This window comes from Zingiber officinale, chromosome 3B (assembly GCF_018446385.1).
Source record: "Zingiber officinale cultivar Zhangliang chromosome 3B, Zo_v1.1, whole genome shotgun sequence".
NCBI classification, from domain to species: Eukaryota; Viridiplantae; Streptophyta; class Magnoliopsida; order Zingiberales; family Zingiberaceae; genus Zingiber; species Zingiber officinale.
In genome coordinates this window covers 78,259,177-78,277,929 of record NC_055991.1, presented here as the reverse complement: position 1 = coordinate 78,277,929, position 18,753 = coordinate 78,259,177, and positions in this window count along the sequence as shown.

Below are 18,753 nucleotides of genomic sequence, written 5' to 3'. Positions count from 1 at the left end.
CAAACTGCCTAGCTTCACTCACTAGGACTTTCACCTGGCTTAACTCACCAGGATTTCCCGAATCAGGTTAACTCACCTCGGGTCAACCAGGTCAACCTTGACCAAAGATTGCCCCCACAATCTCCCAAGTTTGTATTATGTCAAACATCAGAATACAACTTTTCTACTCTCGTCAAACATCAGAATAGAGCTTTTCTATTCTTGTCAAACATCAGAATAGAACTTTTCTATTCTCATCAAACATCAAAATACAACTCTAGTCAGGTCAACTCGAGTCAGGTCAACCATGTCAACCTTGACCTAAGGTTGCACCAACACCTACCACCAAAGGATGCAAAGAAAGGAACGCCTCCTTCTTCTTCTTCTCCTCCAAACCGCAGGCCACCAAGGTACTTCGTCTCTTCGTTTTCTTTTCCTACAAGCTCCAACCACCAAGAGAAGATGGGGCACCGACCCTAGAGGGAAGAAAAGGGAAGAAGAAAAGAAGTGGGGCACCGACCCTAGAGGAAAGAAAAGAAAGAATGGGGTGCCTATCTTCAGGGAAAGGAGAGGGATTTTGGTTGTGGAGAAAAATTTATCAATTCTTAATTGATTGATTTTTGTGGCATAACTCCTCTCCATTTATAACCCTTTGCCCTAGATAAAAAAGGAAAAAAAAGTATTATATTTTTGTTTAGAAAAAATCTCTAGAAAAGAATTAACATAATTCTTTTTAGAAAAATTTCTTAAGAAAGAATTAGTATAATTCGTTTTAGAAAATTTCTAAGAAAGAATCAACATAATTCTTTTTAGAAAAATCTCTAGGAAAGAATTAACATAATTCTTTTTAGAAAAATTTCTTAGGAAAGAATTAATGTAATTCTTTTTAAAAAATTTCTAAGAAAAAATTAACGTAATTCTTTTTAGAAAAATCTCTAATTCTGTTGAGAAAAAATCTCCCTTTTTTTTCTTTTCTTTTTCTTTTGGTTTGGTCGGCCCCTTGCTTGGGCACCAAGCAAGGCTTAGCCAGCCCCTTTCTTGGGTAGGAAGGAAGGCTTGGCTGACCCCTTGCTTGGGCACCAAGCAAGGATGTGGCCAGCCCCTTTCTTGGATAGGAAGCAAAGCCAAAATGGGTGAATGCGAGACTTTATAGAGGCTACAACAGGGACCGAGAGTAGGAATTGGTTTTGGCCTCCTGATGGACTTGAGCTTCCTGTATTCGACCCGAACACCCAACTCAAGTTCATCAATAATAACTCATACTACTAAAGAGTTATTATTGAACTATCGCACCAATCCCATATTACATTATGGGCTCCTTCTTATCATGAGTGCATTAGTCTCCATGTGTTTAAGATAACGTATGTACGTTAATTAAATGAGTTACTGACAACTCACTTAATTAACATCTAGCTCCAAGAGTAGTATCACTCAACCTTATTATCATGTCGGACTAAGTCCACCTGCAGGGTTTACATGATAATCCTTATGATCTCCTCAAGGGGGCATCATCAATCTAGATCACTAGGACACAGTTTCCTTTTATAATCAACAACACACCATATAAATAATATAATTTCCTAACTTATCGGGCCTATTGATTTAACTGAATGAATCTCACCCTTTGATAAATTAAAGAAATAAATACTAAGTATATGTGTTTGTTATTATATCGGGATTAAGAGTACGCACATCCATAATAACAGAGATTTTATTCTTTTATGCAGTCAGTATAAAAAGAAACAACCTCAAATGGTCCTGCTCAATACACACATAGTGTACTAGTGTAATTATGTAGTCAAGACAAACTAATTTCAAATTACACTACAACCATTCCAATGGTTTGTTCCTATCCATCTCGGTCGTGAGCTAATATTTATAATTTATAAGGAACTGATAACATGATTTTCTGTGTGGCACCATACACCATGTTATCTACATTATAAATTAAATGGACAACTACATTTAACTAAATGCAGACATTTGACCAATGTGATTCTCATTTCAAAATAAATGTTCATATAAAAACCTAGGCTTTTAGTATACATCCTAACAATCTCCCACTTATACTAAAAGACTATGCTGCCATATATGCTGTCATACATCTGATTCCCATCCCCTCAACATGCCCATCAAAAGCTCTCGCCGAAAAGACCTTAGTGAAAGGATTTGCTAGGTTATTTGCTGATGCAATCTTGGCGACAACAACTTCTGCTCGCTTTACGATATCTCGTATCAGGTGGTACTTGCGCTCAATGTGTTTACTTACCTTATGGGCTCGTGATTCCTTCAAGTTTGCTACTGCACCACTATTATCACAATAAATTGTGATAATTTTGAGCAAACCAGGAATCACATCTAAGTCCATCAAGAAGTTTCTGAGCCATATTGTTTCTTTGGTTGCCTCAAAGGCTGCCACATACTCAGCTTCCATCATGGAGTCCGAAACACATTTCTACTTAACACTCCTCCATGTTATGGATCCATCTCCCAAAGTAAACACATACCCTGAGGTTGACTTACTACTGTCTCTATCTGATTGGAAATTCAAATCCGTGTAACCCACAGGTAGCAAATAATCTGCCAGGTAAACCAGTATATAATCTCTAGTCCTTCTCAGGTGCTTTAATATATGCTTTACGACAGTCCAATGTCCTTGTCCTGGATTACTTTGATATCTACTAACCATGCCCACGGTAAAATAGATATTCGATCTCATACATAGCATCGTATACATTAGGCTTCCTACAGCCGAAGCATAAGGAACTGCCTTCATGTCCTCTATCTCCTTTGATGTCTTAGGACACATCTCTTTAGATAAAGGTACTCCATGCTGAAAAGGTAGAAAACCTTTCTTGGAGTTTTGCATGCTAAAACAAGCTAGGATAATATCGATGTATGAAGTTTGGAATAAGCACAACATTCTTTTCTTGCAATCCCTTATTACTTTGATCCTAAGAATATGTCCACATTCTCCCAAGTCCTTAATATCAAACTACTTGGACAACCATACCCTTACGTCTAACAACACTTTGACATTGTTGTCAATGAGCAAAATGTCATCTACATATAGTCAGGGGTGAGCATTCAGTTAATTCAGTTAATTTGATATTAATTTTATATAAATTCTGTTTATTATTATTTTAAACAAATTTATTTAATTCGGTGTTAACTAAAATAACTAATTCAGTTAATTTAGTTTTAGTAAAACTTTGATTTGATTCGGTTAGCCAACACTAAATCGGTTTTCGGTTAATTCGGTTAATTTATGGACCGAATTAACTGAATGCTCACCCCTACATATAGTACAAGAAATACCACCACGTTTTCGTCACTTTTCTTGTATACACAAGACTCATCCAGATACTGAATGAATCCATAAGACTGGATCACTTCATCAAACCAGATGTTCCAAGATCTCAAAGCTTGCTTCAGTCCATAAATGGACCGATTGAGCTTACATATAAGATGTTCTTTGCCCTTCACAATGAATCTCTCTGGTTTCTTCATATAGATATTTTCTTCAAGACTTTCGTTAAGGAAAGTTGTCTTGACATCCATTTGCCAAACCTCATAATCCATATGAGCAACAATAGATAAAAGAATCCGGATAGACTTAAGCATGACTACTGGCGAAAAGGTTTCCTCATAATCGATTCCCTCTTTCTGAGTATATCCCTTCGCAACAAGTCTTGCTTTAAAGGTTTTCACCTTCTCGTCTGTCCCTCTTTTCCTTTTGTAGACCCATTTACATCCAATGACTTTTACACCATTTGGTGGTTCTACAAGCTCCCAAACTTGATTAAAATACATAGATTCTATTTCAGAGTTCATTGCACTTTGCCAAGATGCTGCATCTTTATCTTGGAGTACTTCATCATATGTCCAGGGATCATGTTCATATTCACCAGGGATCAAGTCTGAAGATTCTCCCAAAAACATGAATCTATCAGGTTGCCTAACAACCCTCCCACTATGACGAGACACTACTTGTAATTATGTATCATTTGTGACACGTGTTGCAGTTTCTTGTAGTATCTCATCTTATACCATTGGTACTAAAGTAGACGTATCATCTCTTATTTTCTCAAGAACAATTTTACTCATGGGCTTGTGGTTCATTACATAGTCCTCTTCTAAATATCGGTCATTGGTGCTAACAATGACCTTCTGATCTTCGGGACTATAAAATAAACTACCTCTCGTTCCTTTAGGATAACCCACAAACAAGAGAACTTCTGTACGTGATTCCAACTTATCAGCGTCTCCCTTCAGCACATGTGTTGGACTACCCTAAATCCGAACATGTTTCAGACTAGGCTTACGCCCATTCCACAATTCTATGGTAGTAGAGGGTACTGACTTAGAAGGTATCAAGTTCAGAATGTACACTGCCGTTTCTAGAGCATATCCCCAAAATGAATTTGGTAATTCTGAATAACTCATCATTGATCTAACCATTTCCATAAGAGTCATATTCCTTCGTTCTGTCACACCATTCTGTTGGGGTGTACCAGGTGCAGACAGTTGAGATTGAATCCCGACCTCTGATAAGTAATTCCTAAACTCTCCTAAGAGGTACTCGCCACCACGATCAAACAGTAGTGTCTTGATACTTATACCATGATGTTTCTCCACATCAGCCTTGTATTCTTTGAACTTATCAAAGTACTCAAACTTGCTGTAACGCCCGAAAATTTTCAAAACTGTTTTAGAAATATAGTATGATTTTTCTAGAATTTTTAGATATTTTTCCAGAATTTTCCGAGTAGCGGAAGTAGCAAAAATAAATATAAACGAAAACGGCCTAAGCGGGAATCGAACCCGAGACCTATGGTTTAAGGGATGATGTTAGTAACCAGTTGAACCCAGCAGGGCCGTGCTGAAAGAGAAGGGAAACACTTATATTTATATTTGAGTTGGGCCTAGTATCCACTTAATATAAATTAAATAACTTAAGTTGGGTTGGTTTAAGTTTTGGGTTCGGCACCTCCTCACCTCACGCCACTTTTCTCTTCCAAAACCTCACCGCCGCCTCTCCCTCCTTCTCCTCTTCCTCACGCACGGCACACCAAGGCAAGGGTCCATAGGTTCATCTTCCGGCGACGACTCCAATACGAAAGAGGTTCTTCTCCGCGAGAGGAACGCGAAGACGTGATCGGATCGTCGAGAGGATCATCTCCACCGGAACTCTAGCGAATAGAATCGTAAGAAATTACGATCAAGAGGTAAGAAACCCCTCACCTGCGGTATAATAGCTCCGTTTGGTTTCCTACGCATTAGTTTAGCTATATGCAGTTTTTCCCGGCACATAGGGTGTGTTTAAACCCTCCTCGAGGATTAGGGATCTAGTTGAGCACCTCTAGACGGGCCGGACATGTTGTTCTCCTTTAGTTGGAGATTCTAGACGTTGTCGGGTGCCTAGAGGTGATCTCCATATTAGAGGAGAGAGTTGGAGCACACCAAGTGTTCGGTAAAATGTTAGTGTAGCTAAATATCACCTCAGTTATGTTTAATAGCTCAGTTAAATGCATTAGAGGCATTTAAACCAGTACATTAGTTTAGTTCAGTTTTATGGGACTACGGTCCAATGGGTGGGCTCCCACAGTCGCCTCTAGGTTTAGATAACCTAGCTCTAGGTTTAGATAACCTAGAAACAACATGTTATATCAGTTAGCTATAGATATCAGTATTTTATTTTCAGTGGCACTGTACTGGATTAGATATCCATTGGGTTGGACTCCCACAGTCGTCCCTAGGTTCAGATAGCCTAGACAACCCTGCTAAATTCGGGACTTACAACCCCGGGTCTAGTAGGGATGCGCGCACAGCAAGTACAGTTGTCGGGCCCAACAGCATGTTTAGTATTTTCACCTATTATGTATTAGATTTCAAAACTCAAAATCAATTATGCTGGTTGAGTTTGTTTCCAGTTATAGATTTCGCTTATGTTCAGTTCAGTGTTTTATTGCTTGCTACGCTATGATTCAGTGCTCATGCCATGCTTATGGGTTATGCTTTATGATTTCAGTATACCATGACTTAGCAAGTTCAGTGCATATTTTCAAATAGCATGCTTTAAAAACCATATTGCACCGAATGCATGTTTTTGTGAGGTAGATGGTTTCTTACTAAGCTTGTTAGCTTACAGATACTACTTTTCTTATACTGTAGATAAAGGTAAAGGAAAAGTGGACTAGCAATGGAGGCTGGAGGTCAATGCAGATGAGGATGTGTGTGTATGGAACTGGAATCAAAGGTCCTTAGGGGACATAGCAAATTGAGCATTAGACTCTTTAGCATTTACTTTAGCATTTTATTTATTGATTTTGGTTTCCATGTTCTAGGCACTTTTAGTTATGTGTTGCCATGAATTCCTAAACTATGCCCTATGTTAAGTCAGATTACTAGTTTATGTCGTTGGAATGTTATTATATGTTGTTAGAATAGTTATGATGCATTAGTTAGGTGTTAAGTGGGGTTTTGGCACGCCAAAGTGCTGAAATCCGAGTCCCCGGGTGAAATCAGACTCTGATCGGTCTCCCGACCGATCAGGGCCTGGCTATGTCACTGGATCGGTCAGCCGACCGATCCAGCCAGATACAGTATGCTACTGTATCCTCCTGGATCGGTCAGCCGACCGATCCAGTACAAGACAGTAGCGAGTCCCCGGATTTCCAGGTACCTGGATCGGTCAGCCGACCGATCCAGTACAACACCGTAGCGAGTCCCCGATTTCCAGGTGCCTGGATCGGTCAGCCGACCGATCTAGACATACCTGGATCGGTCGTGCCGACCGATCAGGACACTCCTGGATCGGTCGGTAGACCGATCCAGCTGGGGACAGAAGCGATGTAGCTTCGGGATCGGACAGCCGACCGACCCAGGGTCTTGTGACCGTACCAGTATCAGCAGATCGGTCTGTGGATCGATCCGGAGGGTGTTACCAGTTGTAAATACCTCCTCTAGCATGTGTACAACTCTAAGGCACACCCGGAATGTTAGTGTCAGTGTTAACATTAATCAGATAATTAGCAAAAACTCAAATTAGATCAGTTTTCCGCGCAGCTTAGCACAGCAAAACCGTAGCGATTCGCCTCACAGCCTAGTAGTGGAAGGTGGGTCGTTACAGAGTGGTATCAGAGCAGTGTTCCATACTTCCTACACACACATCAGCATTGTACCTGCAACTTCCAAGTAAGAATACCTCTACTCTCCTTATTGTTATTGCTTTCTAGTTACAGTTCATGTTTATATGCCTACTTCCTGCTAGTATGAGATAGTCTTTGAACATGATATCAATGATTATAGAACTGTGATAGTATTAGTTATACATATGTTCTCTATGTCTTTAGAAATGGCACGAGGACGCCCAGCTAGAAGGGCACTAGCTACTGAGCCCCAGCAAGAGGCAGGCAGTTCAGTGCCTCCTCCAGACCTTATAGCATTAGTGGCTCAGTTACAGCAGCAACTAGCTGAACAGCAACAGGAAATAGCCACCTTAAAGGCTAATCAGCAGAATACCCCCACAGTCACCCCGGAACTGAATTTGACGACTCCGATAGTCTTAGAGGTTCCACCAGCTCAGCCTACAGCACCAGCACCAGTAGCCCCATCTGATCCAGTGGCAGCGAGTCAAGCCAGAGAACTTCTCAGGCGCTAGTGAACCATGGGATGCACAAGCCTGGTTCAAAACACTGGAGAGCACGATGGAGCTTCTGGACTGGCCAGAACACGAGAAGGTGAAGTGTGCCTCCTTCTGCCTGACAGGAGACGCACGCATGTGGTGGGAAAGAATCAGAACGAAGCGCCCAGTGAACCAGATGACATGGGCTGACTTTGAGAAGGAATTCTTTGAGGAGTTCTTTCATATGCTAACCGCCACTATGACGAGTTCACTGAGTTTCGTCAGGGCAACCTATCAGTTGAGGAAGCCGTGAAGAAATTCAACAGGTTGGCTCGTCTGTGCCCAGAGCTAGTCAGCACAGAAAAGGAACGGATCAGGTTGATGCTCAAGATGTTGAGGCCAGAGATAGCGATAACGTGGCCGGTGGCATACATAGGCCACAAACCACGGAGGAATTGGTGAGCAAGGCCTTGACCACGAGCATTACCGTATCAAAGACGAAGCAACAGAGGCAAGTCTCCTCGAGTCCAAGGGCCAAGGAAACTCTCACACTCAAAAGCAGCAAGGCCACTCTAATCGAAAGGGAACTCCAACAGCAAGCGCAAATCGTGGAGTGACTCAAAAGGAGGACCATCTAGCAAGCGACCCAGTTATCCAAAGTGTGCCACTTGTGGGAAATTCCACCCGGGGTTTGTCGCAAGGGCACACGAGGATGCTTGAATGTGGACAAGAAGGGCACATGGCAACAAGGCCCGAACAAGACCGGTCTTCCTCACCCACAGCAGATTCAGCCACCGGCCACATCGACGCCGCTCTAGAAGGTCCACTTATCAGCCAGGGCGATTAGAAGCCCCTCCAGCTATGGCGAACGCGAGGATCTACTCACTCACCGGAGAGGACGTAGCAAATGCCTCGGTCGTCACAGGTCGATTAGCATCTTAAAGTATAGTGCTACTGTTCTATTTGATCTCGGGAAACCCATTCATATATAGCCGGATGTTCTCCGAGAAATTAGAAATACCCCAGAGGTACTCGGTGGTCGACGACACTACCTTCGGAGAGGTCATGGCATCAACGCACTGGCTCAGAGCAGATTATAGCAGCAGCGAACTCTTTTGTGATCCGATCCTGCTGAAATGACCGACTACGACGTCATCCTCGGAATGGACTTCCTGATCAGATATGGTGCTTCCATAGAGTGTCGTAAATAGAAAGTCGTATTCAAGCAGAAGTACAGTTTGAGTACATCGGAGAACCAAAGAGAAAAGCCAGAAAATTTCTCTCAGCTATGAAGGCACAGAAGTTGATGGATTCGGGATGTACGGGGTACCTAGCACATGTAGTCAATACCAGCCAGGACAGGGACCAACAGCTAGCAGAGGTCCGAGTTGTATGTGACTACCCAGCAGTCTTCCCTGAAGAGTTACCAGGCCTAGCACCAGTCAGGGAGATTGAATTTGAGATAGAGCTCTTCCCCGGCACCAATCCTATTTCCAAAGCACCTTACCGCATGGCTCCAGCAGAACTGAAGGAACTTCATGAGCAACTACAGGAGCTGCTTGACAAGGGCTTCATACGCCCTAGTCACTCACCATGGGGAGCGCCTGTACTGTTCGTGAAGAAGAAGGATGGAAGCATGCGGCTATGCATAGACTACAGAGCACTGAATCAGGTCACGATCAAGAACAGGTATCCTCTTCCCAGAATTGATGACCTGTTCGACTAGTTAAAGGGAGCAGCAGTGTTCTCTAAGATTGACCTCAGATCAGGATATCACCAAGTCAGAGTCAAGGAGGGTGATATACCGAAGACGACATTCAGGACCAGATACGGACATTACGAGTTCGAAGTCATGCCTTTTGGCATGACAAATGCTCCACTACATTCATGGATCTCATGAATAGAGTATTCAGGGAGTATTTAGATCGGTTTGTTATTGTGTTTATCGATGACATTCTTATCTACTCAGAACACAGGAAGAACACTCAGAGCACCTGAAACTAGTATTAGCAGAACCAACTATACGCCAAATTCACGAAATGTGAATTTTGGCTAATCAGTGTCCTTCCCAGGTCACATCATCTCAAAGGATGGTATTATGGTAGATCCAGCAAGATAGAAGCAAGTAACTGGAAGACACCCAAGAACGCCAATGAGATCGGGAGCTTTCGGGAGCAGGATATTACAGGAAGTTTGTAGAGGACTTCTCCAAGATAGCCTCCACCGATCGCTCTTACCGTAAAGAGCAGAAAATTTCAAAGGGATGAGGATCGTGAGAACGACTTGATGAGCTAAAAGAAGATTGACCGGTGCTCCATTTTGGCTCTACAGGCGACACCAGCTTTGACATCTATAGTGATGCCTCTAAGTTGGGATTAGGAGCAGTATCGATGCAAAATGGCAAGGTGATCGCCTATGCCTCCAGACAACTCAAGGATTATGAGAAGAATTACCCTACTCATGACCTTGAACTTGCAGAGTGTTCGCTCTCAAAATTTGGAGACATTACTTATATGGAGCTCGGTCAGAGTGTATGATCATCGAGTCAAGTACTTCTTCACTCGAGGATCTGAATATGCGACAAGCAGATGAGCTGGTCAAGGACTACGATGTAGACATCCTCTACCATCCGGGAAAGCCAATAAGGTAGCAGATGCCCTTAGCAGAAAATCCAATGCTACCTTATTATCTCTTATAGCCATGTCACCGCCCCTTACAGAAGGAGATCGTAGATTTCGGTCTTGAACTCATCGTTGGGACGCTCTCTACTATGACCTTAGAGTCCACCTTGCTTGGTGATATTCTGTCAGCTCAGGAAATTAGAAAATCAAGCAAGGGCTAGCGTAATCGGAAGTGGAGAGTTCGAGTGTCCGATAGCGGGGTGTTGTATTTTGGTGACTGACTCTGTGTTCCAGAGAGGAGCTACGGAGACAGATTTTAGATGAGGCTCACAGACTCCTTATCGATGCATCCGAGTTCCACCAAATGTATCAAGACCGAAAAACCATTTTGGTGGCCCGGATGAAGCGAGACATCGCCAGATATGTTAGCATCTGCCTCACAGTCAAAGGGTCAAGGCGGAACATCAGCGACCAGGAGGAGTTCTGCAGCCTATACAGATTCCAGAATGGAAGTGGGAGGATATCTCTATGGACTTCATAGTGGGACTACCCGGAACCACGAATGGTTTTGATGCCATCTGGGTAATAGTCGACAAGTTGACTAAATCGGCCCACTTCTTAGCTATTAGAATATCCTACTCCATGGAGAGCTAGCTCGGTTGTATCTCAAGGAGATTGTCGTCTGCATGGAGTCCCACTGACCATTATATCAGGAGACAGCAGATTTACATCACACTTACGGAGGTGTGTGCGATCTATGGGCACCCGCTAAAATTCAGACTGACCTTCCATCCTCGAGACGGATGGTCGAGGAGCGAGTAAACCGGTACTCGAAGATATGCCCGAGCTTATGCCCTAGATTTCAAGGGAAGTTGGTGCAAATATCTGAGTCTAGCAGAATTTGCATACAACAACAGTTATCAGGCCACTATCGGCATGGCTCCTTATGAGGCACTCTATGGGCGGAGGTGCAGATCACCAATCTGCTGGTATGAGAGTGGTGAACATAAGGAACTAGAGCTTCAGACAGATCTAGTAGCAGATACCACAGCAGCCATACAGCAGATTCGCCAGAGGATAGAGACAGCACAGAGCCGTCAGAAGAGCTATGCCGATACACGACGCAGACCCCTAGAGTTTTCAGTTGGGGATACAGTTTTCCTCAGAGTAGCTCCCATGAAGGGAGTCATGCGTTTTGGGAAGAAAGGCAAGCTAGCTCCCAGATATGTGGGACCCTACCTTATCACGAAGAGAGTGGGCAAGGTAGCATATGAGCTAGAGCTACCTCAGGAGATGTCAGCTGTCCACAATCTATTTCATGTCTCCATGCTGAAGAAGCATATTCCAGACGCCACCCAGGTGATTAAGCCCCAGTTGGTACAGGTCCATGATGATCTCAGCTATGACAGTCGGCCTATTCAGATAATAGACCGAGCAGTAAAGAAATTACGGAACAAGGAGGTACCATTAGCCAAAGTCAGCTGGCAAAATCACACAGCAGCAGAGGCGACTTGGGAGACAGAGGCCAGCATGAGACAGAAGTATCCAGAATTGTTCTAAGTTCGAGGACGAACTTTTTATAAGGTATGTGGGATTGTAACGCCCGAAAATTTTCAAAACTGTTTTAGAAATATAGTATGATTTTTCTGGAATTTTTAGATATTTTTCCGGAATTTTTCGAGTAGCGAAAGTAGCAAAAATAAATATAAACGAAAACGGCCTAAGCGGGAATCGAACCCGAGACCTATGGTTTAAGGGATGATGTTAGTAACCAGTTGAACCCAGCAGGGCCGTGCTGAAAGAGAAGGGAAACACTTATATTTATATTTGAGTTGGGCCTTGTATCCACTTAATATAAATTAAATAACTTAAGTTAGGTTGGTTTAAGTTTTGGGTTCGGCACCTCCTCACCTCACGCCACTTTTCTCTTCCAAAACCTCACCGCCGCCTCTCCCTCCTTCTCCTCTTCCTCACGCACGGCACACCAAGGCAAGGGTCCATAGGTTCATCTTCCGGCGATGACTCCAATACGAAAGAGGTTCTTCTCCGCGAGAGGAACGCGAAGACGTGATCGAATCGTCGAGAGGATCATCTCCACCGGAACTCTAGCGAATAGAATCGTAAGAAATTATGATCAAGAGGTAAGAAACCCCTCACCTGCGGTATAATAGCTCCGTTTGGTTTCCTACGCATTAGTTTAGCTATATGCAGTTTTTCCCGGCACATAGGGTGTGTTTAAACCCTCCTCGAGGATTAGGGATCTAGTTGAGCACCTCTAGACGGGCCGGACACGTTGTTCTCCTTTAGTTGGAGATTCTAGACGTTGTCGGGTGCCTAGAGGTGATCTCCCTATTAGAGGAGAGAGTTGGAGCACACCAAGTGTTCGGTAAAATGTTAGTGTAGCTAAATACCGCCTCAGTTATGTTTAATAGCTCAGTTAAATGCATTAGAGGCATTTAAACCAGTACATTAGTTTAGTTCAGTTTTATGGGACTACGGTCCAATGGGTGGGCTCCCACAGTCGCCTCTAGGTTTAGATAACCTAGCTCTAGGTTCAGATAACCTAGAAACAAGATGTAAGCAGTATTAGCTATATCAGTATTTTATTTTCAGTGGCACTGTACTGGATTAGATATCCATTGGGTTGGACTCCCACAGTCGTCCCTAGGTTCAGATAGCCTAGACAACCCTGCTAAATTCGGGACTTGCAACCCCGGGTCTAGTAGGGATGCGTGCACAACAAGTACAGTTGTCGGGCCCAACAGCATGTTTAGTATTTTCACCTATTATGTATTAGATTTCAAAACTCAAAATCAATTATGCTGGTTGAGTTTGTTTCCAGTTACAGATTTAGTTTCAGTTAGTTTCGCTTATGTTCAGTTCAGTGTTTTATTGCTTGCTACGCTATGATTCAGTGCTCATGCCATGCTTATGGGTTATGCTTTATGATTTCAGTATACCATGACTTAGCAAGTTCAGTGCATATTTTCAAATAGCATGCTTTTAAAAACCATATTGCACCGAATGCATGTTTTTGTGAGGTAGATGGTTTCTTACTAAGCTTGTTAGCTTACAGATACTACTTTTCTTATACTGCAGATAAAGGTAAAGGAAAAGTGGACTAGCAGTGGAGGCTGGAGGTCAATGCAGATGAGGATGTGTGTGTATGGAACTGGAATCAAAGGTCCTTAGGGGACATAGCAAATTGAGCATTAGACTCTTTAGCATTTACTTTAGCATTTTATTTATTGATTTTGGTTTCCATGTTCTAGGCACTTTTAGTTATGTGTTGCCATGAATTCCTAAACTATGCCCTATGTTAAGTCAGATTACTAGTTTATGTCGTTGGAATGTTATTATATGTTGTTAGAATAGTTATGATGCATTAGTTAGGTGTTAAGTGGGGTTTTGGCACGCCAAAGTGCTGAAATCCGAGTCCCCGGGTGAAATCAGACTCTGATCGGTCTCCCGACCGATCAGGGCCTGGCTGTGTCACTGGATCGGTCAGCCAGATACAGTATGCTACTGTATCCTCCTGGATCGGTCAGCCGACCGATCCAGTACAAGACAGTAGCGAGTCCCCGGATTTCCAGGTACCTGGATCGGTCAGCCGACCGATCCAGTACAACACCGTAGCGAGTCCCCGATTTCCAGGTGCCTGGATCGGTCAGCCGACCGATCCAGACATACCTGGATCGGTCGTGCCGACCGATCAGGACACTCCTGGATCGGTCGATAGACCGATCCAGCTAGGGACAGAAGCGATGTAGCTTCGGGATCGGACAGCCGACCGACCCAGGGTCTTGTGACCGTACCAGTATCAGCAGATCGGTCTGTGGATCGATCCGGAGGTTGTTACCAGTTGTAAATACCTCCCCTAGCATGTGTACAACTCTAAGGCACACCCGGAATGTTAGTGTCAGTGTTAACATTAATCAGATAATTAGCAAAAACTCAAATTAGATCAGTTTTCCGCGCAGCTTAGCACAGCAAAACCGTAGCGATTCGCCTCACAGCCTAGTAGTGGAAGGTGGGTCGTTACACTTGCGGCGCATCAAGTAAATGTACTCGTATCTCGAATAGTCATCTATAAAAGAGACAAAATATTCAAAATCACCTCTCTCCTGGAGACTCATAGGTCCACATAAATCAGAATGAACCATTTCCAACACAACTTTGGCTCTATACCCCTTCGCCTTAAAAGGTCTCTTGGTCATTTTCCCTTCCAAGCAAGATTTGCAAGTTAGAAAGTTTTCCACCACCAATGAACCCAAAGGTCCATCAGCTATTAGCCTTTGAATCTTACTCAAGTTAATATGACCAAGCCTTAGATGCCAAATATATGTTTGGTTCATTTCTGAAGGTTGCTTTCTCTTATTAGAATTAGAAGATGTGTTATTAATTTACATTTGTTGCGTCATGGGAGTTAGTGGATTTAGAGTGTACAAATTGTCAACCAACGTACCAGAACAGATAACCACCCTATTTTTCTTGATAACTACTTTGTCATCAAAAGAAACAGAATATCCATCCATAAATAATTTAGAAACTGAAATCAAGTTCTTTCTTAAAGATGGTATGTAAAGACAATTTCTCAAAATCAAAGTTTTATTCCTATCGAAAGATAATAAAACATCTCCCACTGCAACAGTCACCACCCTCGTAGCATTGCCCATGTAGATGGTGGTTTCTCCTTCATATAGTCGTCGGATTTCCTGGAACCCCTGTAATGAATTACAGATATGATCAGTGGCTCCCGTATCTATACACTAGGTACCGGTAGATAACACCACTGAACATGTTTCGACAACTAATGAATAAGATACAACTTCATTATTCTCGTTTCTGCGAGGACAGTCCAAGTTTTGTTTTCAATCAATATAATTGGGACCAGTAAGTTTGTTTTCTTTTAAAATAACAGCGAGAGGATTGAAAGCCATTTTGAAATCCTCAGAATCATAAAATAAGATATTTGGTCAAAAATTTAGAATTTAAAATAATATTAATCCCTCAAACAATATAATTTAAATTTACCAACACCTCAAAACACCGTGAATTTAGTATGCCACGATAGTGTGGACGTATATTAATTCAAACATTTGTAAGAGGAGGTTTTGCCCATTAATTTTATTATCTTGTCAACCTAACTTTATGAAAAATAAAATTAATTTTTGGTTTTTCTTCGGTTACACAAATAATAGCAGTGACTCCGATGGGGAGGATACTATTAAATGCGCCTAAGGATATCATTACATGATACTTAGTCCATTAAATAGGATTGTGCCCTTCATATGGAGAAGATCACACAAACCTAAATAATTTCCTATAATCATCTATAGAGGAAGTTTGATTTAGTGATCCACAAACAAACTCATCCGATGTGGAGGAAGGCACTTAAAGCCAATGCGCAAGTTTGAATGCAACACTTACAAACCAGTAATGGAGACCATGGAATTTAAATAAATAATTCCTCTCTCACTTAGTTATTTAAAATCAAGGAATTTTAACATGCACACACATCACAGCACACATCACAACACATAAAACAGTATATAAAGGAAATAAATATAAAAATTAAAATTTCCAACTATTATGGCCTCATCCAATGTTGTCCTCCAATATGCCACCAATGGATCAAGCCATTGTGTATGCTGCCAATGGGTCATGTCGTCACGTCTATCTTGCTTCCTTTTTTGTTGTGCCTCTGGTCCTCAAATAGCACCACGCCTTATAAGTATATGATTCGCGACAAAAATAAAATTTTACATTTATCGATCCTATATTCCACAAGGGAATGTACATGTAATCTAGATCGAACAGAATGTAAAACAATAATAATAATAATAATAATAATACGGCAACTGACCATATTTAATTATTACAATCATGCACACACTGTTAGAGTGTATACTAAAAGCCTAGCTTTTTGTAAACATTTTATTTTGAAATAAAGAATCATATTGGTCAAATGTCTACATTTATATGCTAAGTGTAGTTGTTCAATTAATTTATATTGTAGATAACATGGTGTGTGGTGTCACACACAGAAAATCATATTATCGATTCCTTATAAATTATAAACAATAGCTCATGACTAAGATAGAAAGGAACAAACCATTAGAATAGTCATAGTGTAATTTGGTATTAGTTTATCTTAACTATAAAATTACACTAGTACACTCTAAGTGTATTGAGCAGGACCATTTAAGGTAAGTTCTTTTTATACTGACTGAATAAAAGAACAAGATCTTTGTTATTATGGAAGTATGTGCTCTTAATCCTGATATAATAACAAACACATATATCTAGTATTTATTTCTTTGACTTATCAATGGGTGAGATTTAGTTCGATAAATCAAGAGGCCCGATAAGTTGGGAAATGATATTATTTATAGTGTGTGTTGTTGATTATAGAAGGAAATTGTGTCCTAGTAATCTAAGTTGATAATGTCCCGAAGAGGAGCTCATAAGGATTGTCATGTAAACCCTGCAGGTGGACTTAGTCCGACATGACTATAAGGTTGAGTGGTACTACTCTTGGAGCTAGATGTTAATTAAGTGAGTTGTTAGTAACTCATTTAATTATTAGACATTCGATATCTTAAACACAGGGAGATTAACACACTCATGATAAGGAGCCCAAAATGTAATTTGTGCAGTAATTCAATAATAATTCTTTAGTGGTATGAATTATTATTGATGAAATTAAGTTGGGTGTTCGGGGCGAACATGGGAAGCTTATTTTCATTGCGAGACCAAAACCAATTCCTCCTCTCAGTCCCTATCATAGCCTCTTATTTATAAGTTTATATCCACCAAATACTCACTTTCTACCCACCTTAAGGTGGCCGGCCAAGCTAGCTTGGAGCCCAAGCTAGGGTCGGCCAAAACAAGGCTAATGGGTGCAAGTTAGTGCTCGGCCCTTGCTTGGAGCTCAAGCTAGGTGGGCCAGCCAAATAAAATAAAAGGATTTTATTTATAAAATCTTTTCTTATGTGGAAACCATGGTTTTAAAAGAGAGTTTAAAATTTAAATCTTTCTTTTTATAGTTTTCTATAAAAGATTAAGAGAAAGGTTTGATATCTTTTCTTATTTGTAGTTAAAAGGAAGATTTTAATTTTTGATAAAATTTTCCTTTTTTGTAACCATCCTCATGATTTAAAAGAGAGTTTTAAAATTAAATCTTTCCTTTTATAGTTTCTAAAAAGATTAAGAAAAGATTTGATATCTTTCCTTATTTATAGATTGAAAGGAAGATTTTAATTTTAGATAAAACTTTCCTTTTTTGTAAATCATCCACATGCTTTAATAGAGAGATTTTAATTTATAAAAGGATCCTTTTATGACCAACCATTAAGGGAATTTTTAAAGAGAAATTTTTATTTTAAAAATTTCCAGAAACAAATTAGGAAGTTTTAATTTTGTGTTTAAAATTTTCCTTGTTTAGAGCTAAAGGTGGTGGTCGACCATTGAAGTTTAAAAAGGAAATTGTTGTTTAAATTTTCTTTTTGTTGGCAAGGAGAATAAGGAAATTTTTATTAAAACTTTTCTTATTTGTCAAGACCAAGGAATATAAAAGAGAGGGTAGAGGTGCCTCACCTCAATATAACATATCATCTATTATTCCCTCTCTTCTCTTCCTTGGTGTGGCCGGCCCCTAGTCTTCCTTTTCTCTTCTTCTTTAGTAGATGGCGGCACCCTCTCTTGGAGCTCTTGTGGTGGCCGAATTTTTCTTGGAGAAGAAGGAGAGTAAGGAAGCTTTATTCTAGCATCCCTTGGAGCTTGAAGGTTGGAGGCCGAAACTTGCAAGGAGGAAGGTGGTGGTGGCTCTCATCTCGGTAGATCGTCGCCCACACGACGTCCGAGATAAGAAGAGGAATACGATAGAAGATCAAGAGGTTGTTGCTTACAAAGAAAGGTATAACTAGTAATTCTATTCCGCATCATACTAGTTTTCTTTGTATAGATTTTGAAATACCAAACACAAGAGGCTAATGAATTTAGGTAATCAAATTTATGTTTTCGATTTTGTGTTTCTTTTGTTTTTCAAACTTGTGATTCGATTGTTCTTTTTGGTTAAACCTAGGGTTACTATAAGGAAATTAAATATTAAATTTTGTTGAAAGGCTTTGTCTAGGAAGTGGTGGATGCTCCCATACCCAAGAAGGCCTAGTGTCTCGCCATGTTTAACCTGGAAGCCGATTTCTGAAATTAATATTTAATTGAATTTGTAGCATAGGTGGATTTGGATCAATAATGTTAAGCATCATTTGCGATCCAAGTCTATGTTAGGATGTATACTAAAAGCCTAGCTTTTGGTATAAACATTTATCTAGAAATAAGAATCACATTGGTCAAATGTCTACATTTATGATAAATGTAGTTGTTCAATTAATTTATATTGTAGATAACATGGTGTGTGGTGTCACACATAGAGGATCATGTTATCAGTACCTTATAAATTATAAACAGTAGCTCACGATCAAAATGTAAAGGAACAAACCATTGGAAGATCGTAGTGTAATT